The sequence below is a fragment of the Convolutriloba macropyga genome, chromosome 9, assembly GCF_964194025.1.
Source record: "Convolutriloba macropyga chromosome 9, txConMacr16.3, whole genome shotgun sequence".
Classification (NCBI taxonomy): Eukaryota; Metazoa; Xenacoelomorpha; order Acoela; family Convolutidae; genus Convolutriloba; species Convolutriloba macropyga.
The window spans coordinates 63,214,021-63,235,300 of NC_134476.1; the positions used below are offsets into that span (position 1 = coordinate 63,214,021).

At 40.0% G+C, this 21,280-nt stretch overlaps 16 non-coding genes across 16 annotated transcripts; all 16 read left to right on the forward strand.

The window, feature by feature from the left end:
• Positions 1 to 395: 395 nt before the first annotated feature.
• On the forward strand, positions 396 to 514 carry LOC142346480 (5S ribosomal RNA). The gene has a single exon (XR_012759538.1). It is a non-coding gene; the product is annotated as a 5S ribosomal RNA (ribosomal RNA).
• Positions 515 to 1,837: 1,323 nt separating this feature from the next.
• Positions 1,838 to 1,956, forward strand: LOC142346481 (5S ribosomal RNA). The gene has a single exon (XR_012759539.1). It is a non-coding gene; the product is annotated as a 5S ribosomal RNA (ribosomal RNA).
• Positions 1,957 to 3,091: 1,135 nt separating this feature from the next.
• Positions 3,092 to 3,210, forward strand: LOC142346482 (5S ribosomal RNA). Its single transcript, XR_012759540.1, has one exon. It is a non-coding gene; the product is annotated as a 5S ribosomal RNA (ribosomal RNA).
• A 1,135-nt stretch (positions 3,211 to 4,345) lies between these two features.
• Positions 4,346 to 4,464, forward strand: LOC142346483 (5S ribosomal RNA). The gene has a single exon (XR_012759541.1). It is a non-coding gene; the product is annotated as a 5S ribosomal RNA (ribosomal RNA).
• A 1,135-nt stretch (positions 4,465 to 5,599) lies between these two features.
• LOC142346484 (5S ribosomal RNA) lies at positions 5,600 to 5,718 on the forward strand. Its single transcript, XR_012759542.1, has one exon. It is a non-coding gene; the product is annotated as a 5S ribosomal RNA (ribosomal RNA).
• Positions 5,719 to 6,853: 1,135 nt separating this feature from the next.
• Positions 6,854 to 6,971, forward strand: LOC142347187 (5S ribosomal RNA). The gene has a single exon (XR_012760203.1). It is a non-coding gene; the product is annotated as a 5S ribosomal RNA (ribosomal RNA).
• A 1,135-nt stretch (positions 6,972 to 8,106) lies between these two features.
• Positions 8,107 to 8,225, forward strand: LOC142346485 (5S ribosomal RNA). Its single transcript, XR_012759543.1, has one exon. It is a non-coding gene; the product is annotated as a 5S ribosomal RNA (ribosomal RNA).
• Positions 8,226 to 9,548: 1,323 nt separating this feature from the next.
• On the forward strand, positions 9,549 to 9,667 carry LOC142346486 (5S ribosomal RNA). Its single transcript, XR_012759544.1, has one exon. It is a non-coding gene; the product is annotated as a 5S ribosomal RNA (ribosomal RNA).
• A 1,323-nt stretch (positions 9,668 to 10,990) lies between these two features.
• On the forward strand, positions 10,991 to 11,109 carry LOC142346487 (5S ribosomal RNA). The gene has a single exon (XR_012759545.1). It is a non-coding gene; the product is annotated as a 5S ribosomal RNA (ribosomal RNA).
• Positions 11,110 to 12,432: 1,323 nt separating this feature from the next.
• On the forward strand, positions 12,433 to 12,551 carry LOC142346488 (5S ribosomal RNA). Its single transcript, XR_012759546.1, has one exon. It is a non-coding gene; the product is annotated as a 5S ribosomal RNA (ribosomal RNA).
• Positions 12,552 to 13,874: 1,323 nt separating this feature from the next.
• Positions 13,875 to 13,993, forward strand: LOC142346490 (5S ribosomal RNA). Its single transcript, XR_012759548.1, has one exon. It is a non-coding gene; the product is annotated as a 5S ribosomal RNA (ribosomal RNA).
• A 1,323-nt stretch (positions 13,994 to 15,316) lies between these two features.
• LOC142346491 (5S ribosomal RNA) lies at positions 15,317 to 15,435 on the forward strand. Its single transcript, XR_012759549.1, has one exon. It is a non-coding gene; the product is annotated as a 5S ribosomal RNA (ribosomal RNA).
• Positions 15,436 to 16,758: 1,323 nt separating this feature from the next.
• LOC142346492 (5S ribosomal RNA) lies at positions 16,759 to 16,877 on the forward strand. The gene has a single exon (XR_012759550.1). It is a non-coding gene; the product is annotated as a 5S ribosomal RNA (ribosomal RNA).
• Positions 16,878 to 18,200: 1,323 nt separating this feature from the next.
• Positions 18,201 to 18,319, forward strand: LOC142346493 (5S ribosomal RNA). The gene has a single exon (XR_012759551.1). It is a non-coding gene; the product is annotated as a 5S ribosomal RNA (ribosomal RNA).
• A 1,323-nt stretch (positions 18,320 to 19,642) lies between these two features.
• LOC142346494 (5S ribosomal RNA) lies at positions 19,643 to 19,761 on the forward strand. The gene has a single exon (XR_012759552.1). It is a non-coding gene; the product is annotated as a 5S ribosomal RNA (ribosomal RNA).
• Positions 19,762 to 21,084: 1,323 nt separating this feature from the next.
• Positions 21,085 to 21,203, forward strand: LOC142346496 (5S ribosomal RNA). The gene has a single exon (XR_012759554.1). It is a non-coding gene; the product is annotated as a 5S ribosomal RNA (ribosomal RNA).
• The last annotated feature ends 77 nt before the right edge of the window (positions 21,204 to 21,280 follow it).

Consider the following 21,280-nt stretch of genomic DNA (forward strand, 5'->3'; position numbering starts at 1 on the left):
AGAGTTGATACTTACCTATTTAATAAGTTTATCACAACAATTAGGCTAAAAGCAATTGAGCTATGATTTTCCCAAGTACCGTCCTAAACCCACTGAAGTCATGCCTCCGGTTCAATGTCCGGTTGAACAGGTTCCTCGGACCCAATTCATCTCTCCCCTGTTTTGGGGCCGTTTCACTGTATTGTGGATGGTTGGAAGCAAAAAGTTTGTGCGTTGGTCATAATACACTGTATGGCTACGAATTGCATAAATTATAACACAAACGTGGCTAAAATTGCATGTATTAAGTGACTATTTTGCAAACCGCAAGGCGGCGAGTTAAAGTGATCCTGTATATGAATATAAGACTACAATACAATACTGTTGTATATAAATTCGCTCCCACTTACGCAAATGCCTACGACCATACCATGTTGAATGCACCGGTTCTCGTCCGATCACCGAAGTTAAGCAACATTGGGCCTGGTTAGTACTTGGATGGGTGACCGCTTGGGAACACCAGGTGTTGTAGGCTTTTTCTTTTGAGTATTCAAACCTCATAGAAAACTTTTATTCGATATTTACACATTTTAGAGCCTCAAAAAGCCTCGGTGATCGAAAAAGTTAAGCCTCATCGAGCGCGGATACTTTTTTGGAAATTGGTAAAAACTTGTCCAAAATGGTTCGATGTGCCAGATTTTTTTGTTTTATCCCAAACTATGGCTCAAGTGGAGCATGCCCACAAAAAATGAGCCAATTCGGACTAAAATTGACGATTTGGTGACCAAAACAAAGTTCGGTGATCGAAAAAGTTAAGCCTCATCGAGCGCGGATACTTTTTTGGAAATCGGTAAAAACTTGTGCAAAATGGTTCGCTGTGCCAGATTTTTTTGTTTTATCCCAAACTATGGCTCAAGTGGAGCATGCCCACAAAAAATGAGCCAATTCGGACTAAAATTGACGATTTGGTGACCAAAACAAAGTTCGGTGATCGAAAAAGTTAAGCCTCATCGAGCGCGGATACTTTTTTGGAAATCGGTAAAAACTTGTGCAAAATGGTTTGCTGTGCCAGATTTTTTTGTTTTATCCCCAACTATGGCTCAAGTGGAGCATGCCCACAAAAAATGAGCCATTTCGGACTAAGATTGACGATTTGGTGGCCAAAACCAAGTTCGGTGATCGAAAAAGTTAAGCCTCATCGAGCGCGGATACTTTTTGTAAATGACAATTTCAGCAATAACCATTGCTCCAAACACACCCCATATACTTGTAAAGGCCATTCTAATAGTTCCCCTGCTTGCGTTTACTGTATATTTGATATTTGGAACTGTCTCGGAAACATCAATACTAATTGTAAAATTTCCCTTAATAAACTAACTTTTAAGTTAGTGCAAATCGCTCACTTCCATTCTTTAGGCTGCACTCCGCTAACGCAGAGTGCATTCAAATAAAACTTATCAAATAGAGTTGATACTTACCTATTTAATAAGTTTATCACAACAATTAGGCTAAAAGCAATTGAGCTATGATTTTCCCAAGTACCGTCCTAAACCCACTGAAGTCATGCCTCCGGTTCAATGTCCGGTTGAACAGGTTCCTCGGACCCAATTCATCTCTCCCCTGTTTTGGGGCCGTTTCACTGTATTGTGGATGGTTGGAAGCAAAAAGTTTGTGCGTTGGTCATAATACACTGTATGGCTACGAATTGCATAAATTATAACACAAACGTGGCTAAAATTGCATGTATTAAGTGACTATTTTGCAAACCGCAAGGCGGCGAGTTAAAGTGATCCTGTATATGAATATAAGACTACAATACAATACTGTTGTATATAAATTCGCTCCCACTTACGCAAATGCCTACGACCATACCATGTTGAATGCACCGGTTCTCGTCCGATCACCGAAGTTAAGCAACATTGGGCCTGGTTAGTACTTGGATGGGTGACCGCTTGGGAACACCAGGTGTTGTAGGCTTTTTCTTTTGAGTATTCAAACCTCATAGAAAACTTTTATTCGATATTTACACATTTTAGAGCCTCAAAAAGCCTCGGTGATCGAAAAAGTTAAGCCTCATCGAGCGCGGATACTTTTTTGGAAATCGGTAAAAACTTGTGCAAAATGGTTCGCTGTGCCAGATTTTTTTGTTTTATCCCAAACTATGGCTCAAGTGGAGCATGCCCACAAAAAATGAGCCAATTCGGACTAAAATTGACGATTTGGTGACCAAAACAAAGTTCGGTGATCGAAAAAGTTAAGCCTCATCGAGCGCGGATACTTTTTTGGAAATCGGTAAAAACTTGTGCAAAATGGTTTGCTGTGCCAGATTTTTTTGTTTTATCCCCAACTATGGCTCAAGTGGAGCATGCCCACAAAAAATGAGCCATTTCGGACTAAGATTGACGATTTGGTGGCCAAAACCAAGTTCGGTGATCGAAAAAGTTAAGCCTCATCGAGCGCGGATACTTTTTGTAAATGACAATTTCAGCAATAACCATTGCTCCAAACACACCCCATATACTTGTAAAGGCCATTCTAATAGTTCCCCTGCTTGCGTTTACTGTATATTTGATATTTGGAACTGTCTCGGAAACATCAATACTAATTGTAAAATTTCCCTTAATAAACTAACTTTTAAGTTAGTGCAAATCGCTCACTTCCATTCTTTAGGCTGCACTCCGCTAACGCAGAGTGCATTCAAATAAAACTTATCAAATAGAGTTGATACTTACCTATTTAATAAGTTTATCACAACAATTAGGCTAAAAGCAATTGAGCTATGATTTTCCCAAGTACCGTCCTAAACCCACTGAAGTCATGCCTCCGGTTCAATGTCCGGTTGAACAGGTTCCTCGGACCCAATTCATCTCTCCCCTGTTTTGGGGCCGTTTCACTGTATTGTGGATGGTTGGAAGCAAAAAGTTTGTGCGTTGGTCATAATACACTGTATGGCTACGAATTGCATAAATTATAACACAAACGTGGCTAAAATTGCATGTATTAAGTGACTATTTTGCAAACCGCAAGGCGGCGAGTTAAAGTGATCCTGTATATGAATATAAGACTACAATACAATACTGTTGTATATAAATTCGCTCCCACTTACGCAAATGCCTACGACCATACCATGTTGAATGCACCGGTTCTCGTCCGATCACCGAAGTTAAGCAACATTGGGCCTGGTTAGTACTTGGATGGGTGACCGCTTGGGAACACCAGGTGTTGTAGGCTTTTTCTTTTGAGTATTCAAACCTCATAGAAAACTTTTATTCGATATTTACACATTTTAGAGCCTCAAAAAGCCTCGGTGATCGAAAAAGTTAAGCCTCATCGAGCGCGGATACTTTTTTGGAAATCGGTAAAAACTTGTGCAAAATGGTTCGCTGTGCCAGATTTTTTTGTTTTATCCCAAACTATGGCTCAAGTGGAGCATGCCCACAAAAAATGAGCCAATTCGGACTAAAATTGACGATTTGGTGACCAAAACAAAGTTCGGTGATCGAAAAAGTTAAGCCTCATCGAGCGCGGATACTTTTTTGGAAATCGGTAAAAACTTGTGCAAAATGGTTTGCTGTGCCAGATTTTTTTGTTTTATCCCCAACTATGGCTCAAGTGGAGCATGCCCACAAAAAATGAGCCATTTCGGACTAAGATTGACGATTTGGTGGCCAAAACCAAGTTCGGTGATCGAAAAAGTTAAGCCTCATCGAGCGCGGATACTTTTTGTAAATGACAATTTCAGCAATAACCATTGCTCCAAACACACCCCATATACTTGTAAAGGCCATTCTAATAGTTCCCCTGCTTGCGTTTACTGTATATTTGATATTTGGAACTGTCTCGGAAACATCAATACTAATTGTAAAATTTCCCTTAATAAACTAACTTTTAAGTTAGTGCAAATCGCTCACTTCCATTCTTTAGGCTGCACTCCGCTAACGCAGAGTGCATTCAAATAAAACTTATCAAATAGAGTTGATACTTACCTATTTAATAAGTTTATCACAACAATTAGGCTAAAAGCAATTGAGCTATGATTTTCCCAAGTACCGTCCTAAACCCACTGAAGTCATGCCTCCGGTTCAATGTCCGGTTGAACAGGTTCCTCGGACCCAATTCATCTCTCCCCTGTTTTGGGGCCGTTTCACTGTATTGTGGATGGTCGGAAGCAAAAAGTTTGTGCGTTGGTCATAATACACTGTATGGCTACGAATTGCATAAATTATAACACAAACGTGGCTAAAATTGCATGTATTAAGTGACTATTTTGCAAACCGCAAGGCGGCGAGTTAAAGTGATCCTGTATATGAATATAAGACTACAATACAATACTGTTGTATATAAATTCGCTCCCACTTACGCAAATGCCTACGACCATACCATGTTGAATGCACCGGTTCTCGTCCGATCACCGAAGTTAAGCAACATTGGGCCTGGTTAGTACTTGGATGGGTGACCGCTTGGGAACACCAGGTGTTGTAGGCTTTTTCTTTTGAGTATTCAAACCTCATAAAAAACTTTTATTCGATATTTACACATTTTAGAGCCTCAAAAAGCCTCGGTGATCGAAAAAGTTAAGCCTCATCGAGCGCGGATACTTTTTTGGAAATTGGTAAAAACTTGTCCAAAATGGTTCGATGTGCCAGATTTTTTTGTTTTATCCCAAACTATGGCTCAAGTGGAGCATGCCCACAAAAAATGAGCCAATTCGGACTAAAATTGACGATTTGGTGACCAAAACAAAGTTCGGTGATCGAAAAAGTTAAGCCTCATCGAGCGCGGATACTTTTTTGGAAATCGGTAAAAACTTGTGCAAAATGGTTTGCTGTGCCAGATTTTTTTGTTTTATCCCCAACTATGGCTCAAGTGGAGCATGCCCACAAAAAATGAGCCATTTCGGACTAAGATTGACGATTTGGTGGCCAAAACCAAGTTCGGTGATCGAAAAAGTTAAGCCTCATCGAGCGCGGATACTTTTTGTAAATGACAATTTCAGCAATAACCATTGCTCCAAACACACCCCATATACTTGTAAAGGCCATTCTAATAGTTCCCCTGCTTGCGTTTACTGTATATTTGATATTTGGAACTGTCTCGGAAACATCAATACTAATTGTAAAATTTCCCTTAATAAACTAACTTTTAAGTTAGTGCAAATCGCTCACTTCCATTCTTTAGGCTGCACTCCGCTAACGCAGAGTGCATTCAAATTAAACTTATCAAATAGAGTTGATACTTACCTATTTAATAAGTTTATCACAACAATTAGGCTAAAAGCAATTGAGCTATGATTTTCCCAAGTACCGTCCTAAACCCACTGAAGTCATGCCTCCGGTTCAATGTCCGGTTGAACAGGTTCCTCGGACCCAATTCATCTCTCCCCTGTTTTGGGGCCGTTTCACTGTATTGTGGATGGTTGGAAGCAAAAAGTTTGTGCGTTGGTCATAATACACTGTATGGCTACGAATTGCATAAATTATAACACAAACGTGGCTAAAATTGCATGTATTAAGTGACTATTTTGCAAACCGCAAGGCGGCGAGTTAAAGTGATCCTGTATATGAATATAAGACTACAATACAATACTGTTGTATATAAATTCGCTCCCACTTACGCAAATGCCTACGACCATACCATGTTGAATGCACCGGTTCTCGTCCGATCACCGAAGTTAAGCAACATTGGGCCTGGTTAGTACTTGGATGGGTGACCGCTTGGGAACACCAGGTGTTGTAGGCTTTTTCTTTTGAGTATTCAAACCTCGTAGAAAACTTTTATTCGATATTTACACATTTTAGAGCCTCAAAAAGCCTCGGTGATCGAAAAAGTTAAGCCTCATCGAGCGCGGATACTTTTTTGGAAATTGGTAAAAACTTGTCCAAAATGGTTCGATGTGCCAGATTTTTTTGTTTTATCCCAAACTATGGCTCAAGTGGAGCATGCCCACAACAAATGAGCCAATTCGGACTAAAATTGACGATTTGGTGACCAAAACAAAGTTCGGTGATCGAAAAAGTTAAGCCTCATCGAGCGCGGATACTTTTTTGGAAATCGGTAAAAACTTGTGCAAAATGGTTTGCTGTGCCAGATTTTTTTGTTTTATCCCCAACTATGGCTCAAGTGGAGCATGCCCACAAAAAATGAGCCATTTCGGACTAAGATTGACGATTTGGTGGCCAAAACCAAGTTCGGTGATCGAAAAAGTTAAGCCTCATCGAGCGCGGATACTTTTTGTAAATGACAATTTCAGCAATAACCATTGCTCCAAACACACCCCATATACTTGTAAAGGCCATTCTAATAGTTCCCCTGCTTGCGTTTACTGTATATTTGATATTTGGAACTGTCTCGGAAACATCAATACTAATTGTAAAATTTCCCTTAATAAACTAACTTTTAAGTTAGTGCAAATCGCTCACTTCCATTCTTTAGGCTGCACTCCGCTAACGCAGAGTGCATTCAAATAAAACTTATCAAATAGAGTTGATACTTACGTATTTAATAAGTTTATCACAACAATTAGGCTAAAAGCAATTGAGCTATGATTTTCCCAAGTACCGTCCTAAACCCACTGAAGTCATGCCTCCGGTTCAATGTTCGGTTGAACAGGTTCCTCGGACCCAATTCATCTCTCCCCTGTTTTGGGGCCGTTTCACTGTATTGTGGATGGTTGGAAGCAAAAAGTTTGTGCGTTGGTCATAATACACTGTATTGCTACGAATTGCATAAATTATAACACAAACGTGGCTAAAATTGCATGTATTAAGTGACTATTTTGCAAACCGCAAGGCGGCGAGTTAAAGTGATCCTGTATATGAATATAAGACTACAATACAATACTGTTGTATATAAATTCGCTCCCACTTACGCAAATGCCTACGACCATACCATGTTGAATGCACCGGTTCTCGTCCGATCACCGAAGTTAAGCAACATTGGGCCTGGTTAGTACTTGGATGGTGACCGCTTGGGAACACCAGGTGTTGTAGGCTTTTTCTTTTGAGTATTCAAACCTCGTAGAAAACTTTTATTCGATATTTACACATTTTAGAGCCTCAAAAAGCCTCGGTGATCGAAAAAGTTAAGCCTCATCGAGCGCGGATACTTTTTTGGAAATTGGTAAAAACTTGTCCAAAATGGTTCGATGTGCCAGATTTTTTTGTTTTATCCCAAACTATGGCTCAAGTGGAGCATGCCCACAACAAATGAGCCAATTCGGACTAAAATTGACGATTTGGTGACCAAAACAAAGTTCGGTGATCGAAAAAGTTAAGCCTCATCGAGCGCGGATACTTTTTTGGAAATCGGTAAAAACTTGTGCAAAATGGTTTGCTGTGCCAGATTTTTTTGTTTTATCCCCAACTATGGCTCAAGTGGAGCATGCCCACAAAAAATGAGCCATTTCGGACTAAGATTGACGATTTGGTGGCCAAAACCAAGTTCGGTGATCGAAAAAGTTAAGCCTCATCGAGCGCGGATACTTTTTGTAAATGACAATTTCAGCAATAACCATTGCTCCAAACACACCCCATATACTTGTAAAGGCCATTCTAATAGTTCCCCTGCTTGCGTTTACTGTATATTTGATATTTGGAACTGTCTCGGAAACATCAATACTAATTGTAAAATTTCCCTTAATAAACTAACTTTTAAGTTAGTGCAAATCGCTCACTTCCATTCTTTAGGCTGCACTCCGCTAACGCAGAGTGCATTCAAATAAAACTTATCAAATAGAGTTGATACTTACCTATTTAATAAGTTTATCACAACAATTAGGCTAAAAGCAATTGAGCTATGATTTTCCCAAGTACCGTCCTAAACCCACTGAAGTCATGCCTCCGGTTCAATGTCCGGTTGAACAGGTTCCTCGGACCCAATTCATCTCTCCCCTGTTTTGGGGCCGTATCACTGTATTGTGGATGGTTGGAAGCAAAAAGTTTGTGCGTTGGTCATAATACACTGTATGGCTACGAATTGCATAAATTATAACACAAACGTGGCTAAAATTGCATGTATTAAGTGACTATTTTGCAAACCGCAAGGCGGCGAGTTAAAGTGATCCTGTATATGAATATAAGACTACAATACAATACTGTTGTATATAAATTCGCTCCCACTTACGCAAATGCCTACGACCATACCATGTTGAATGCACCGGTTCTCGTCCGATCACCGAAGTTAAGCAACATTGGGCCTGGTTAGTACTTGGATGGGTGACCGCTTGGGAACACCAGGTGTTGTAGGCTTTTTCTTTTGAGTATTCAAACCTCGTAGAAAACTTTTATTCGATATTTACACATTTTAGAGCCTCAAAAAGCCTCGGTGATCGAAAAAGTTAAGCCTCATCGAGCGCGGATACTTTTTTGGAAATTGGTAAAAACTTGTCCAAAATGGTTCGATGTGCCAGATTTTTTTGTTTTATCCCAAACTATGGCTCAAGTGGAGCATGCCCACAAAAAATGAGCCAATTTGGACTAAAATTGACGATTTGGTGACCAAAACAAAGTTCGGTGATCGAAAAAGTTAAGCCTCATCGAGCGCGGATACTTTTTTGGAAATCGGTAAAAACTTGTGCAAAATGGTTCGCTGTGCCAGATTTTTTTGTTTTATCCCAAACTATGGCTCAAGTGGAGCATGCCCACAAAAAATGAGCCAATTCGGACTAAAATTGACGATTTGGTGACCAAAACAAAGTTCGGTGATCGAAAAAGTTAAGCCTCATCGAGCGCGGATACTTTTTTGGAAATCGGTAAAAACTTGTGCAAAATGGTTTGCTGTGCCAGATTTTTTTGTTTTATCCCCAACTATGGCTCAAGTGGAGCATGCCCACAAAAAATGAGCCATTTCGGACTAAGATTGACGATTTGGTGGCCAAAACCAAGTTCGGTGATCGAAAAAGTTAAGCCTCATCGAGCGCGGATACTTTTTGTAAATGACAATTTCAGCAATAACCATTGCTCCAAACACACCCCATATACTTGTAAAGGCCATTCTAATAGTTCCCCTGCTTGCGTTTACTGTATATTTGATATTTGGAACTGTCTCGGAAACATCAATACTAATTGTAAAATTTCCCTTAATAAACTAACTTTTAAGTTAGTGCAAATCGCTCACTTCCATTCTTTAAGCTGCACTCCGCTAACGCAGAGTGCATTCAAATAAAACTTATCAAACAGAGTTGATACTTACCTATTTAATAAGTTTATCACAACAATTAGGCTAAAAGCAATTGAGCTATGATTTTCCCAAGTACCGTCCTAAACCCACTGAAGTCATGCCTCCGGTTCAATGTCCGGTTGAACAGGTTCCTCGGACCCAATTCATCTCTCCCCTGTTTTGGGGCCGTTTCACTGTATTGTGGATGGTTGGAAGCAAAAAGTTTGTGCGTTGGTCATAATACACTGTATGGCTACGAATTGCATAAATTATAACACAAACGTGGCTAAAATTGCATGTATTAAGTGACTACTTTGCAAACCGCAAGGCGGCGAGTTAAAGTGATCCTGTATATGAATATAAGACTACAATACAATACTGTTGTATATAAATTCGCTCCCACTTACGCAAATGCCTACGACCATACCATGTTGAATGCACCGGTTCTCGTCCGATCACCGAAGTTAAGCAACATTGGGCCTGGTTAGTACTTGGATGGGTGACCGCTTGGGAACACCAGGTGTTGTAGGCTTTTTCTTTTGAGTATTCAAACCTCGTAGAAAACTTTTATTCGATATTTACACATTTTAGAGCCTCAAAAAGCCTCGGTGATCGAAAAAGTTAAGCCTCATCGAGCGCGGATACTTTTTTGGAAATTGGTAAAAACTTGTCCAAAATGGTTCGATGTGCCAGATTTTTTTGTTTTATCCCAAACTATGGCTCAAGTGGAGCCTGCCCACAAAAAATGAGCCAATTCGGACTAAAATTGACGATTTGGTGACCAAAACAAAGTTCGGTGATCGAAAAAGTTAAGCCTCATCGAGCGCGGATACTTTTTTGGAAATCGGTAAAAACTTGTGCAAAATGGTTCGCTGTGCCAGATTTTTTTGTTTTATCCCAAACTATGGCTCAAGTGGAGCATGCCCACAAAAAATGAGCCAATTCGGACTAAAATTGACGATTTGGTGACCAAAACAAAGTTCGGTGATCGAAAAAGTTAAGCCTCATCGAGCGCGGATACTTTTTTGGAAATCGGTAAAAACTTGTGCAAAATGGTTTGCTGTGCCAGATTTTTTTGTTTTATCCCCAACTATGGCTCAAGTGGAGCATGCCCACAAAAAATGAGCCATTTCGGACTAAGATTGACGATTTGGTGGCCAAAACCAAGTTCGGTGATCGAAAAAGTTAAGCCTCATCGAGCGCGGATACTTTTTGTAAATGACAATTTCAGCAATAACCATTGCTCCAAACACACCCCATATACTTGTAAAGGCCATTCTAATAGTTCCCCTGCTTGCGTTTACTGTATATTTGATATTTGGAACTGTCTCGGAAACATCAATACTAATTGTAAAATTTCCCTTAATAAACTAACTTTTAAGTTAGTTCAAATCGCTCACTTCCATTCTTTAGGCTGCACTCCGCTAACGCAGAGTGCATTCAAATAAAACTTATCAAATAGAGTTGATACTTACCTATTTAATAAGTTTATCACAACAATTAGGCTAAAAGCAATTGAGCTATGATTTTCCCAAGTACCGTCCTAAACCCACTGAAGTCATGCCTCCGGTTCAATGTCCGGTTGAACAGGTTCCTCGGACCCAATTCATCTCTCCCCTGTTTTGGGGCCGTTTCACTGTATTGTGGATGGTTGGAAGCAAAAAGTTTGTGCGTTGGTCATAATACACTGTATGGCTACGAATTGCATAAATTATAACACAAACGTGGCTAAAATTGCATGTATTAAGTGACTATTTTGCAAACCGCAAGGCGGCGAGTTAAAGTGATCCTGTATATGAATATAAGACTACAATACAATACTGTTGTATATAAATTCGCTCCCACTTACGCAAATGCCTACGACCATACCATGTTGAATGCACCGGTTCTCGTCCGATCACCGAAGTTAAGCAACATTGGGCCTGGTTAGTACTTGGATGGGTGACCGCTTGGGAACACCAGGTGTTGTAGGCTTTTTCTTTTGAGTATTCAAACCTCGTAGAAAACTTTTATTCGATATTTACACATTTTAGAGCCTCAAAAAGCCTCGGTGATCGAAAAAGTTAAGCCTCATCGAGCGCGGATACTTTTTTGGAAATTGGTAAAAACTTGTCCAAAATGGTTCGATGTGCCAGATTTTTTTGTTTTATCCCAAACTATGGCTCAAGTGGAGCATGCCCACAAAAAATGAGCCAATTCGGACTAAAATTGACGATTTGGTGACCAAAACAAAGTTCGGTGATCGAAAAAGTTAAGCCTCATCGAGCGCGGATACTTTTTTGGAAATCGGTAAAAACTTGTGCAAAATGGTTCGCTGTGCCAGATTTTTTTGTTTTATCCCAAACTATGGCTCAAGTGGAGCATGCCCACAAAAAATGAGCCAATTCGGACTAAAATTGACGATTTGGTGACCAAAACAAAGTTCGGTGATCGAAAAAGTTAAGCCTCATCGAGCGCGGATACTTTTTTGGAAATCGGTAAAAACTTGTGCAAAATGGTTTGCTGTGCCAGATTTTTTTGTTTTATCCCCAACTATGGCTCAAGTGGAGCATGCCCACAAAAAATGAGCCATTTCGGACTAAGATTGACGATTTGGTGGCCAAAACCAAGTTCGGTGATCGAAAAAGTTAAGCCTCATCGAGCGCGGATACTTTTTGTAAATGACAATTTCAGCAATAACCATTGCTCCAAACACACCCCATATACTTGTAAAGGCCATTCTAATAGTTCCCCTGCTTGCGTTTACTGTATATTTGATATTTGGAACTGTCTCGGAAACATCAATACTAATTGTAAAATTTCCCTTAATAAACTAACTTTTAAGTTAGTGCAAATCGCTCACTTCCATTCTTTAGGCTGCACTCCGCTAACGCAGAGTGCATTCAAATAAAACTTATCAAATAGAGTTGATACTTACCTATTTAATAAGTTTATCACAACAATTAGGCTAAAAGCAATTGAGCTATGATTTTCCCAAGTACCGTCCTAAACCCACTGAAGTCATGCCTCCGGTTCAATGTCCGGTTGAACAGGTTCCTCGGACCCAATTCATCTCTCCCCTGTTTTGGGGCCGTTTCACTGTATTGTGGATGGTTGGAAGCAAAAAGTTTGTGCGTTGGTCATAATACACTGTATGGCTACGAATTGCATAAATTATAACACAAACGTGGCTAAAATTGCATGTATTAAGTGACTATTTTGCAAACCGCAAGGCGGCGAGTTAAAGTGATCCTGTATATGAATATAAGACTACAATACAATACTGTTGTATATAAATTCGCTCCCACTTACGCAAATGCCTACGACCATACCATGTTGAATGCACCGGTTCTCGTCCGATCACCGAAGTTAAGCAACATTGGGCCTGGTTAGTACTTGGATGGGTGACCGCTTGGGAACACCAGGTGTTGTAGGCTTTTTCTTTTGAGTATTCAAACCTCGTAGAAAACTTTTATTCGATATTTACACATTTTAGAGCCTCAAAAAGCCTCGGTGATCGAAAAAGTTAAGCCTCATCGAGCGCGGATACTTTTTTGGAAATTGGTAAAAACTTGTCCAAAATTGTTCGATGTGCCAGATTTTTTTGTTTTATCCCAAACTATGGCTCAAGTGGAGCATGCCCACAAAAAATGAGCCAATTCGGACTAAAATTGACGATTTGGTGACCAAAACAAAGTTCGGTGATCGAAAAAGTTAAGCCTCATCGAGCGCGGATACTTTTTTGGAAATCGGTAAAAACTTGTGCAAAATGGTGCGCTGTGCCAGATTTTTTTGTTTTATCCCAAACTATGGCTCAAGTGGAGCATGCCCACAAAAAATGAGCCAATTCGGACTAAAATTGACGATTTGGTGACCAAAACAAAGTTCGGTGATCGAAAAAGTTAAGCCTCATCGAGCGCGGATACTTTTTTGGAAATCGGTAAAAACTTGTGCAAAATGGTTTGCTGTGCCAGATTTTTTTGTTTTATCCCCAACTATGGCTCAAGTGGAGCATGCCCACAAAAAATGAGCCATTTCGGACTAAGATTGACGATTTGGTGGCCAAAACCAAGTTCGGTGATCGAAAAAGTTAAGCCTCATCGAGCGCGGATACTTTTTGTAAATGACAATTTCAGCAATAACCATTGCTCCAAACACACCCCATATACTTGTAAAGGCCATTCTAATAGTTCCCCTGCTTGCGTTTACTGTATATTTGATATTTGGAACTGTCTCGGAAACATCAATACTAATTGTAAAATTTCCCTTAATAAACTAACTTTTAAGTTAGTGCAAATCGCTCACTTCCATTCTTGAGGCTGCACTCCGCTAACGCAGAGTGCATTCAAATAAAACTTATCAAATAGAGTTGATACTTACCTATTTAATAAGTTTATCACAACAATTAGGCTAAAAGCAATTGAGCTATGATTTTCCCAAGTACCGTCCTAAACCCACTGAAGTCATGCCTCCGGTTCAATGTCCGGTTGAACAGGTTCCTCGGACCCAATTCATCTCTCCCCTGTTTTGGGGCCGTTTCACTGTATTGTGGATGGTTGGAAGCAAAAAGTTTGTGCGTTGGTCATAATACACTGTATGGCTACGAATTGCATAAATTATAACACAAACGTGGCTAAAATTGCATGTATTAAGTGACTATTTTGCAAACCGCAAGGCGGCGAGTTAAAGTGATCCTGTATATGAATATAAGACTACAATACAATACTGTTGTATATAAATTCGCTCCCACTTACGCAAATGCCTACGACCATACCATGTTGAATGCACCGGTTCTCGTCCGATCACCGAAGTTAAGCAACATTGGGCCTGGTTAGTACTTGGATGGGTGACCGCTTGGGAACACCAGGTGTTGTAGGCTTTTTCTTTTGAGTATTCAAACCTCGTAGAAAACTTTTATTCGATATTTACACATTTTAGAGCCTCAAAAAGCCTCGGTGATCGAAAAAGTTAAGCCTCATCGAGCGCGGATACTTTTTTGGAAATTGGTAAAAACTTGTCCAAAATGGTTCGATGTGCCAGATTTTTTTGTTTTATCCCAAACTATGGCTCAAGTGGAGCCTGCCCACAAAAAATGAGCCAATTCGGACTAAAATTGACGATTTGGTGACCAAAACAAAGTTCGGTGATCGAAAAAGTTAAGCCTCATCGAGCGCGGATACTTTTTTGGAAATCGGTAAAAACTTGTGCAAAATGGTTCGCTGTGCCAGACTTTTTTGTTTTATCCCAAACTAAGGCTCAAGTGGAGCATGCCCACAAAAAATGAGCCAATTCGGACTAAAATTGACGATTTGGTGACCAAAACAAAGTTCGGTGATCGAAAAAGTTAAGCCTCATCGAGCGCGGATACTTTTTTGGAAATCGGTAAAAACTTGTGCAAAATGGTTTGCTGTGCCAGATTTTTTTGTTTTATCCCCAACTATGGCTCAAGTGGAGCATGCCCACAAAAAATGAGCCATTTCGGACTAAGATTGACGATTTGGTGGCCAAAACCAAGTTCGGTGATCGAAAAAGTTAAGCCTCATCGAGCGCGGATACTTTTTGTAAATGACAATTTCAGCAATAACCATTGCTCCAAACACACCCCATATACTTGTAAAGGCCATTCTAATAGTTCCCCTGCTTGCGTTTACTGTATATTTGATATTTGGAACTGTCTCGGAAACATCAATACTAATTGTAAAATTTCCCTTAATAAACTAACTTTTAAGTTAGTGCAAATCGCTCACTTCCATTCTTTAGGCTGCACTCCGCTAACGCAGAGTGCATTCAAATAAAACTTATCAAATAGAGTTGATACTTACCTATTTAATAAGTTTATCACAACAATTAGGCTAAAAGCAATTGAGCTATGATTTTCCCAAGTACCGTCCTAAACCCACTGAAGTCATGCCTCCGGTTCAATGTCCGGTTGAACAGGTTCCTCGGACCCAATTCATCTCTCCCCTGTTTTGGGGCCGTTTCACTGTATTGTGGATGGTTGGAAGCAAAAAGTTTGTGCGTTGGTCATAATACACTGTATGGCTACGAATTGCATAAATTATAACACAAACGTGGCTAAAATTGCATGTATTAAGTGACTATTTTGCAAACCGCAAGGCGGCGAGTTAAAGTGATCCTGTATATGAATATAAGACTACAATACAATACTGTTGTATATAAATTCGCTCCCACTTACGCAAATGCCTACGACCATACCATGTTGAATGCACCGGTTCTCGTCCGATCACCGAAGTTAAGCAACATTGGGCCTGGTTAGTACTTGGATGGGTGACCGCTTGGGAACACCAGGTGTTGTAGGCTTTTTCTTTTGAGTATTCAAACCTCGTAGAAAACTTTTATTCGATATTTACACATTTTAGAGCCTCAAAAAGCCTCGGTGATCGAAAAAGTTAAGCCTCATCGAGCGCGGATACTTTTTTGGAAATTGGTAAAAACTTGTCCAAAATGGTTCGATGTGCCAGATTTTTTTGTTTTATCCCAAACTATGGCTCAAGTGGAGCATGCCCACAAAAAATGAGCCAATTCGGACTAAAATTGACGATTTGGTGACCAAAACAAAGTTCGGTGATCGAAAAAGTTAAGCCTCATCGAGCGCGGATACTTTTTTGGAAATCGGTAAAAACTTGTGCAAAATGGTTCGCTGTGCCAGATTTTTTTGTTTTATCCCAAACTATGGCTCAAGTGGAGCATGCCCACAAAAAATGAGCCAATTCGGACTAAAATTGACGATTTGGTGACCAAAACAAAGTTCGGTGATCGAAAAAGTTAAGCCTCATCGAGCGCGGATACTTTTTTGGAAATCGGTAAAAACTTGTGCAAAATGGTTTGCTGTGCCAGATTTTTTTGTTTTATCCCCAACTATGGCTCAAGTGGAGCATGCCCACAAAAAATGAGCCATTTCGGACTAAGATTGACGATTTGGTGGCCAAAACCAAGTTCGGTGATCGAAAAAGTTAAGCCTCATCGAGCGCGGATACTTTTTGTAAATGACAATTTCAGCAATAACCATTGCTCCAAACACACCCCATATACTTGTAAAGGCCATTCTAATAGTTCCCCTGCTTGCGTTTACTGTATATTTGATATTTGGAACTGTCTCGGAAACATCAATACTAATTGTAAAATTTCCCTTAATAAACTAACTTTTAAGTTAGTGCAAATCGCTCACTTCCATTCTTTAGGCTGCACTCCGCTAACGCAGAGTGCATTCAAATAAAACTTATCAAATAGAGTTGATACTTACCTATTTAATAAGTTTATCACAACAATTAGGCTAAAAGCAATTGAGCTATGATTTTCCCAAGTACCGTCCTAAACCCACTGAAGTCATGCCTCCGGTTCAATGTCCGGTTGAACAGGTTCCTCGGACCCAATTCATCTCTCCCCTGTTTTGGGGCCGTTTCACTGTATTGTGGATGGTTGGAAGCAAAAAGTTTGTGCGTTGGTCATAATACACTGTATGGCTACGAATTGCATAAATTATAACACAAACGTGGCTAAAATTGCATGTATTAAGTGACTATTTTGCAAACCGCAAGGCGGCGAGTTAAAGTGATCCTGTATATGAATATAAGACTACAATACAATACTGTTGTATATAAATTCGCTCCCACTTACGCAAATGCCTACGACCATACCATGTTGAATGCACCGGTTCTCGTCCGATCACCGAAGTTAAGCAACATTGGGCCTGGTTAGTACTTGGATGGGTGACCGCTTGGGAACACCAGGTGTTGTAGGCTTTTTCTTTTGAGTATTCAAACCTCGTAGAAAACTTTTATTCGATATTTACACATTTTAGAGCCTCAAAAAGCCTCGGTGATCGAAAAAGTTAAGCCTCATCGAGCGCGGATACTTTTTTGGAAATTGGTAAAAACTTGTCCAAAATGGTTCGATGTGCCAGATTTTTTTGTTTTATCCCAAACTATGGCTCAAGTGGAGCATGCCCACAAAAAATGAGCCAATTCGGACTAAAATTGACGATTTGGTGACCAAAACAAAGTTCGGTGATCGAAAAAGTTAAGCCTCATCGAGCGCGGATACTTTTTTGGAAATCGGTAAAAACTTGTGCAAAATGGTTCGCTGTGCCAGATTTTTTTGTTTTATCCCAAACTATGGCTCAAGTGGAGCATGCCCACAAAAAATGAGCCAATTCGGACTAAAATTGACGATTTGGTGACCAAAACAAAGTTCGGTGATCGAAAAAGTTAAGCCTCATCGAGCGCGGATACTTTTTTGGAAATCGGTAAAAACTTGTGCAAAATGGTTTGCTGTGCCAGATTTTTTTGTTTTATCCCCAACTATGGCTCAAGTGGAGCATGCCCACAAAAAATGAGCCATTTCGGACTAAGATTGACGATTTGGTGGCCAAAACCAAGTTCGGTGATCGAAAAAGTTAAGCCTCATCGAGCGCGGATACTTTTTGTAAATGACAATTTCAGCAATAACCATTGCTCCAAACACACCCCATATACTTGTAAAGGCCATTCTAATAGTTCCCCTGCTTGCGTTTACTGTATATTTGATATTTGGAACTGTCTCGGAAACATCAATACTAATTGTAAAATTTCCCTTAATAAACTAACTTTTAAGTTAGTGCAAATCGCTCACTTCCATTCTTTAGGCTGCACTCCGCTAACGCAGAGTGCATTCAAATAAAACTTATCAAATAGAGTTGATACTTACCTATTTAATAAGTTTATCACAACAATTAGGCTAAAAGCAATTGAGCTATGATTTTCCCAAGTACCGTCCTAAACCCACTGAAGTCATGCCTCCGGTTCAATGTCCGGTTGAACAGGTTCCTCGGACCCAATTCATCTCTCCCCTGTTTTGGGGCCGTTTCACTGTATTGTGGATGGTTGGAAGCAAAAAGTTTGTGCGTTGGTCATAATACACTGTATGGCTACGAATTGCATAAATTATAACACAAACGTGGCTAAAATTGCATGTATTAAGTGACTATTTTGCAAACCGCAAGGCGGCGAGTTAAAGTGATCCTGTATATGAATATAAGACTACAATACAATACTGTTGTATATAAATTCGCTCCCACTTACGCAAATGCCTACGACCATACCATGTTGAATGCACCGGTTCTCGTCCGATCACCGAAGTTAAGCAACATTGGGCCTGGTTAGTACTTGGATGGGTGACCGCTTGGGAACACCAGGTGTTGTAGGCTTTTTCTTTTGAGTATTCAAACCTCATAGAAAACTTTTATTCGATATTTACACATTTTAGAGCCTCAAAAAGCCTCGGTGATCGAAAAAGTTAAGCCTCATCGAGCGCGGATACTTTTTTGGAAATTGGTAAAAACTTGTCCAAAATGGTTCGATGTGCCAGATTTCTTTGTTTTATCCCAAACTATGGCTCAAGTGGAGCATGCCCACAAAAAATGAGCCAATTCGGACTAAAATTGACGATTTGGTGACCAAAACAAAGTTCGGTGATCGAAAAAGTTAAGCCTCATCGAGCGCGGATACTTTTTTGGAAATCGGTAAAAACTTGTGCAAAATGGTTCGCTGTGCCAGATTTTTTTGTTTTATCCAAAACTATGGCTCAAGTGGAGCATGCCCACAAAAAATGAGCCAATTCGGACTAAAATTGACGATTTGGTGACCAAAACAAAGTTCGGTGATCGAAAAAGTTAAGCCTCATCGAGCGCGGATACTTTTTTGGAAATCGGTAAAAACTTGTGCAAAATGGTTTGCTGTGCCAGATTTTTTTGTTTTATCCCCAACTATGGCTCAAGTGGAGCATGCCCACAAAAAATGAGCCATTTCGGACTAAGATTGACGATTTGGTGGCCAAAACCAAGTTCGGTGATCGAAAAAGTTAAGCCTCATCGAGCGCGGATACTTTTTGTAAATGACAATTTCAGCAATAACCATTGCTACAAACACACCCCATATACTTGTAAAGGCCATTCTAATAGTTCCCCTGCTTGCGTTTACTGTATATTTGATATTTGGAACTGTCTCGGAAACATCAATACTAATTGTAAAATTTCCCTTAATAAACTAACTTTTAAGTTAGTGCAAATCGCTCACTTCCATTCTTTAGGCTGCACTCCGCTAACGCAGAGTGCATTCAAATAAAACTTATCAAATAGAGTTGATACTTACCTATTTAATAAGTTTATCACAACAATTAGGCTAAAAGCAATTGACATATGATTTTCCCAAGTACCGTCCTAAACCCACTGAAGTCATGCCTCCGGTTCAATGTCCGGTTGAACAGGTTCCTCGGACGCAATTCATCTCTCCCCTGTTTTGGGGCCGTTTCACTGTATTGTGGATGGTTGGAAGCAAAAAGTTTGTGCGTTGGTCATAATACACTGTATGGCTACGAATTGCATAAATTATAACACAAACGTGGCTAAAATTGCATGTATTAAGTGACTATTTTGCAAACCGCAAGGCGGCGAGTTAAAGTGATCCTGTATATGAATATAAGACTACAATACAATACTGTTGTATATAAATTCGCTCCCACTTACGCAAATGCCTACGACCATACCATGTTGAATGCACCGGTTCTCGTCCGATCACCGAAGTTAAGCAACATTGGGCCTGGTTAGTACTTGGATGGGTGACCGCTTGGGAACACCAGGTGTTGTAGGCTTTTTCTTTTGAGTATTCAAACCTCGTAGAAAACTTTTATTCGATATTTACACATTTTAGAGCCTCAAAAAGCCTCGGTGATCGAAAAAGTTAAGCCTCATCGAGCGCGGATACTTTTTTGGAAATTGGTAAAAACTTGTCCAAAATGGTTCGATGTGCCAGATTTTTTTGTTTTATCCCAAACTATGGCTCAAGTGGAGCATGCCCACAAAAAATGAGCCAATTCGGACTAAAATTGACGATTTGGTGACCAAAACAAAGTTCGGTGATCGAAAAAGTTAAGCCTCATCGAGCGCGGATACTTTTTTGGAAATCGGTAAAAACTTGTGCAAAATGGTTCGCTGTGCCAGATTTTTTTGTTTTATCCCAAACTATGGCTCAAGTGGAGCATGCCCACAAAAAATGAGCCAATTCGGACTAAAATTGACGAGTTGGTGACCAAAACAAAGTTCGGTGATCGAAAAAGTTAAGCCTCATCGAGCGCGGATACTTTTTTGGAAATCGGTAAAAACTTGTGCAAAATGGTTTGCTGTGCCAGATTTTTTTGTTTTATCCCCAACTATGGCTCAAGTGGAGCATGCCCACAAAAAATGAGCCATTTCGGACTAAGATTGACGATTTGGTGGCCAAAACCAAGTTCGGTGATCGAAAAAGTTAAGCCTCATCGAGCGCGGATACTTTTTGTAAATGACAATTTCAGCAATAACCATTGCTCCAAACACACCCCATATACTTGTAAAGGCCATTCTAATAGTTCCCCTGCTTGCGTTTACTGTATATTTGATATTTGGAACTGTCTCGGAAACATCAATACTAATTGTAAAATTTCCCTTAATAAACTAACTTTTAAGTTAGTGCAAATCGCTCACTTCCATTCTTTAGGCTGCACTCCGCTAACGCAGAGTGCATTCAAATAAAACTTATCAAATAGAGTTGATACTTACCTATTTAATAAGTTTATCACAACAATTAGGCTAAAAGCAATTGAGATATGATTTTCCCAAGTACCGTCCTAAACCCACTGAAGTCATGCCTCCGGTTCAATGTCCGGTTGAACAGGTTCCTCGGACGCAATTCATCTCTCCCCTGTTTTGGGGCCGTTTCACTGTATTGTGGATGGTTGGAAGCAAAAAGTTTGTGCGTTGGTCATAATACACTGTATGGCTACGAATTGCATAAATTATAACACAAACGTGGCTAAAATTGCATGTATTAAGTGACTATTTTGCAAACCGCAAGGCGGCGAGTTAAAGTGATCCTGTATATGAATATAAGACTACAATACAATACTGTTGTATATAAATTCGCTCCCACTTACGCAAATGCCTACGACCATACCATGTTGAATGCACCGGTTCTCGTCCGATCACCGAAGTTAAGCAACATTGGGCCTGGTTAGTACTTGGATGGGTGACCGCTTGGGAACACCAGGTGTTGTAGGCTTTTTCTTTTGAGTATTCAAACCTCGTAGAAAACTTTTATTCGATATTTACACATTTTAGAGCCTCAAAAAGCCTCGG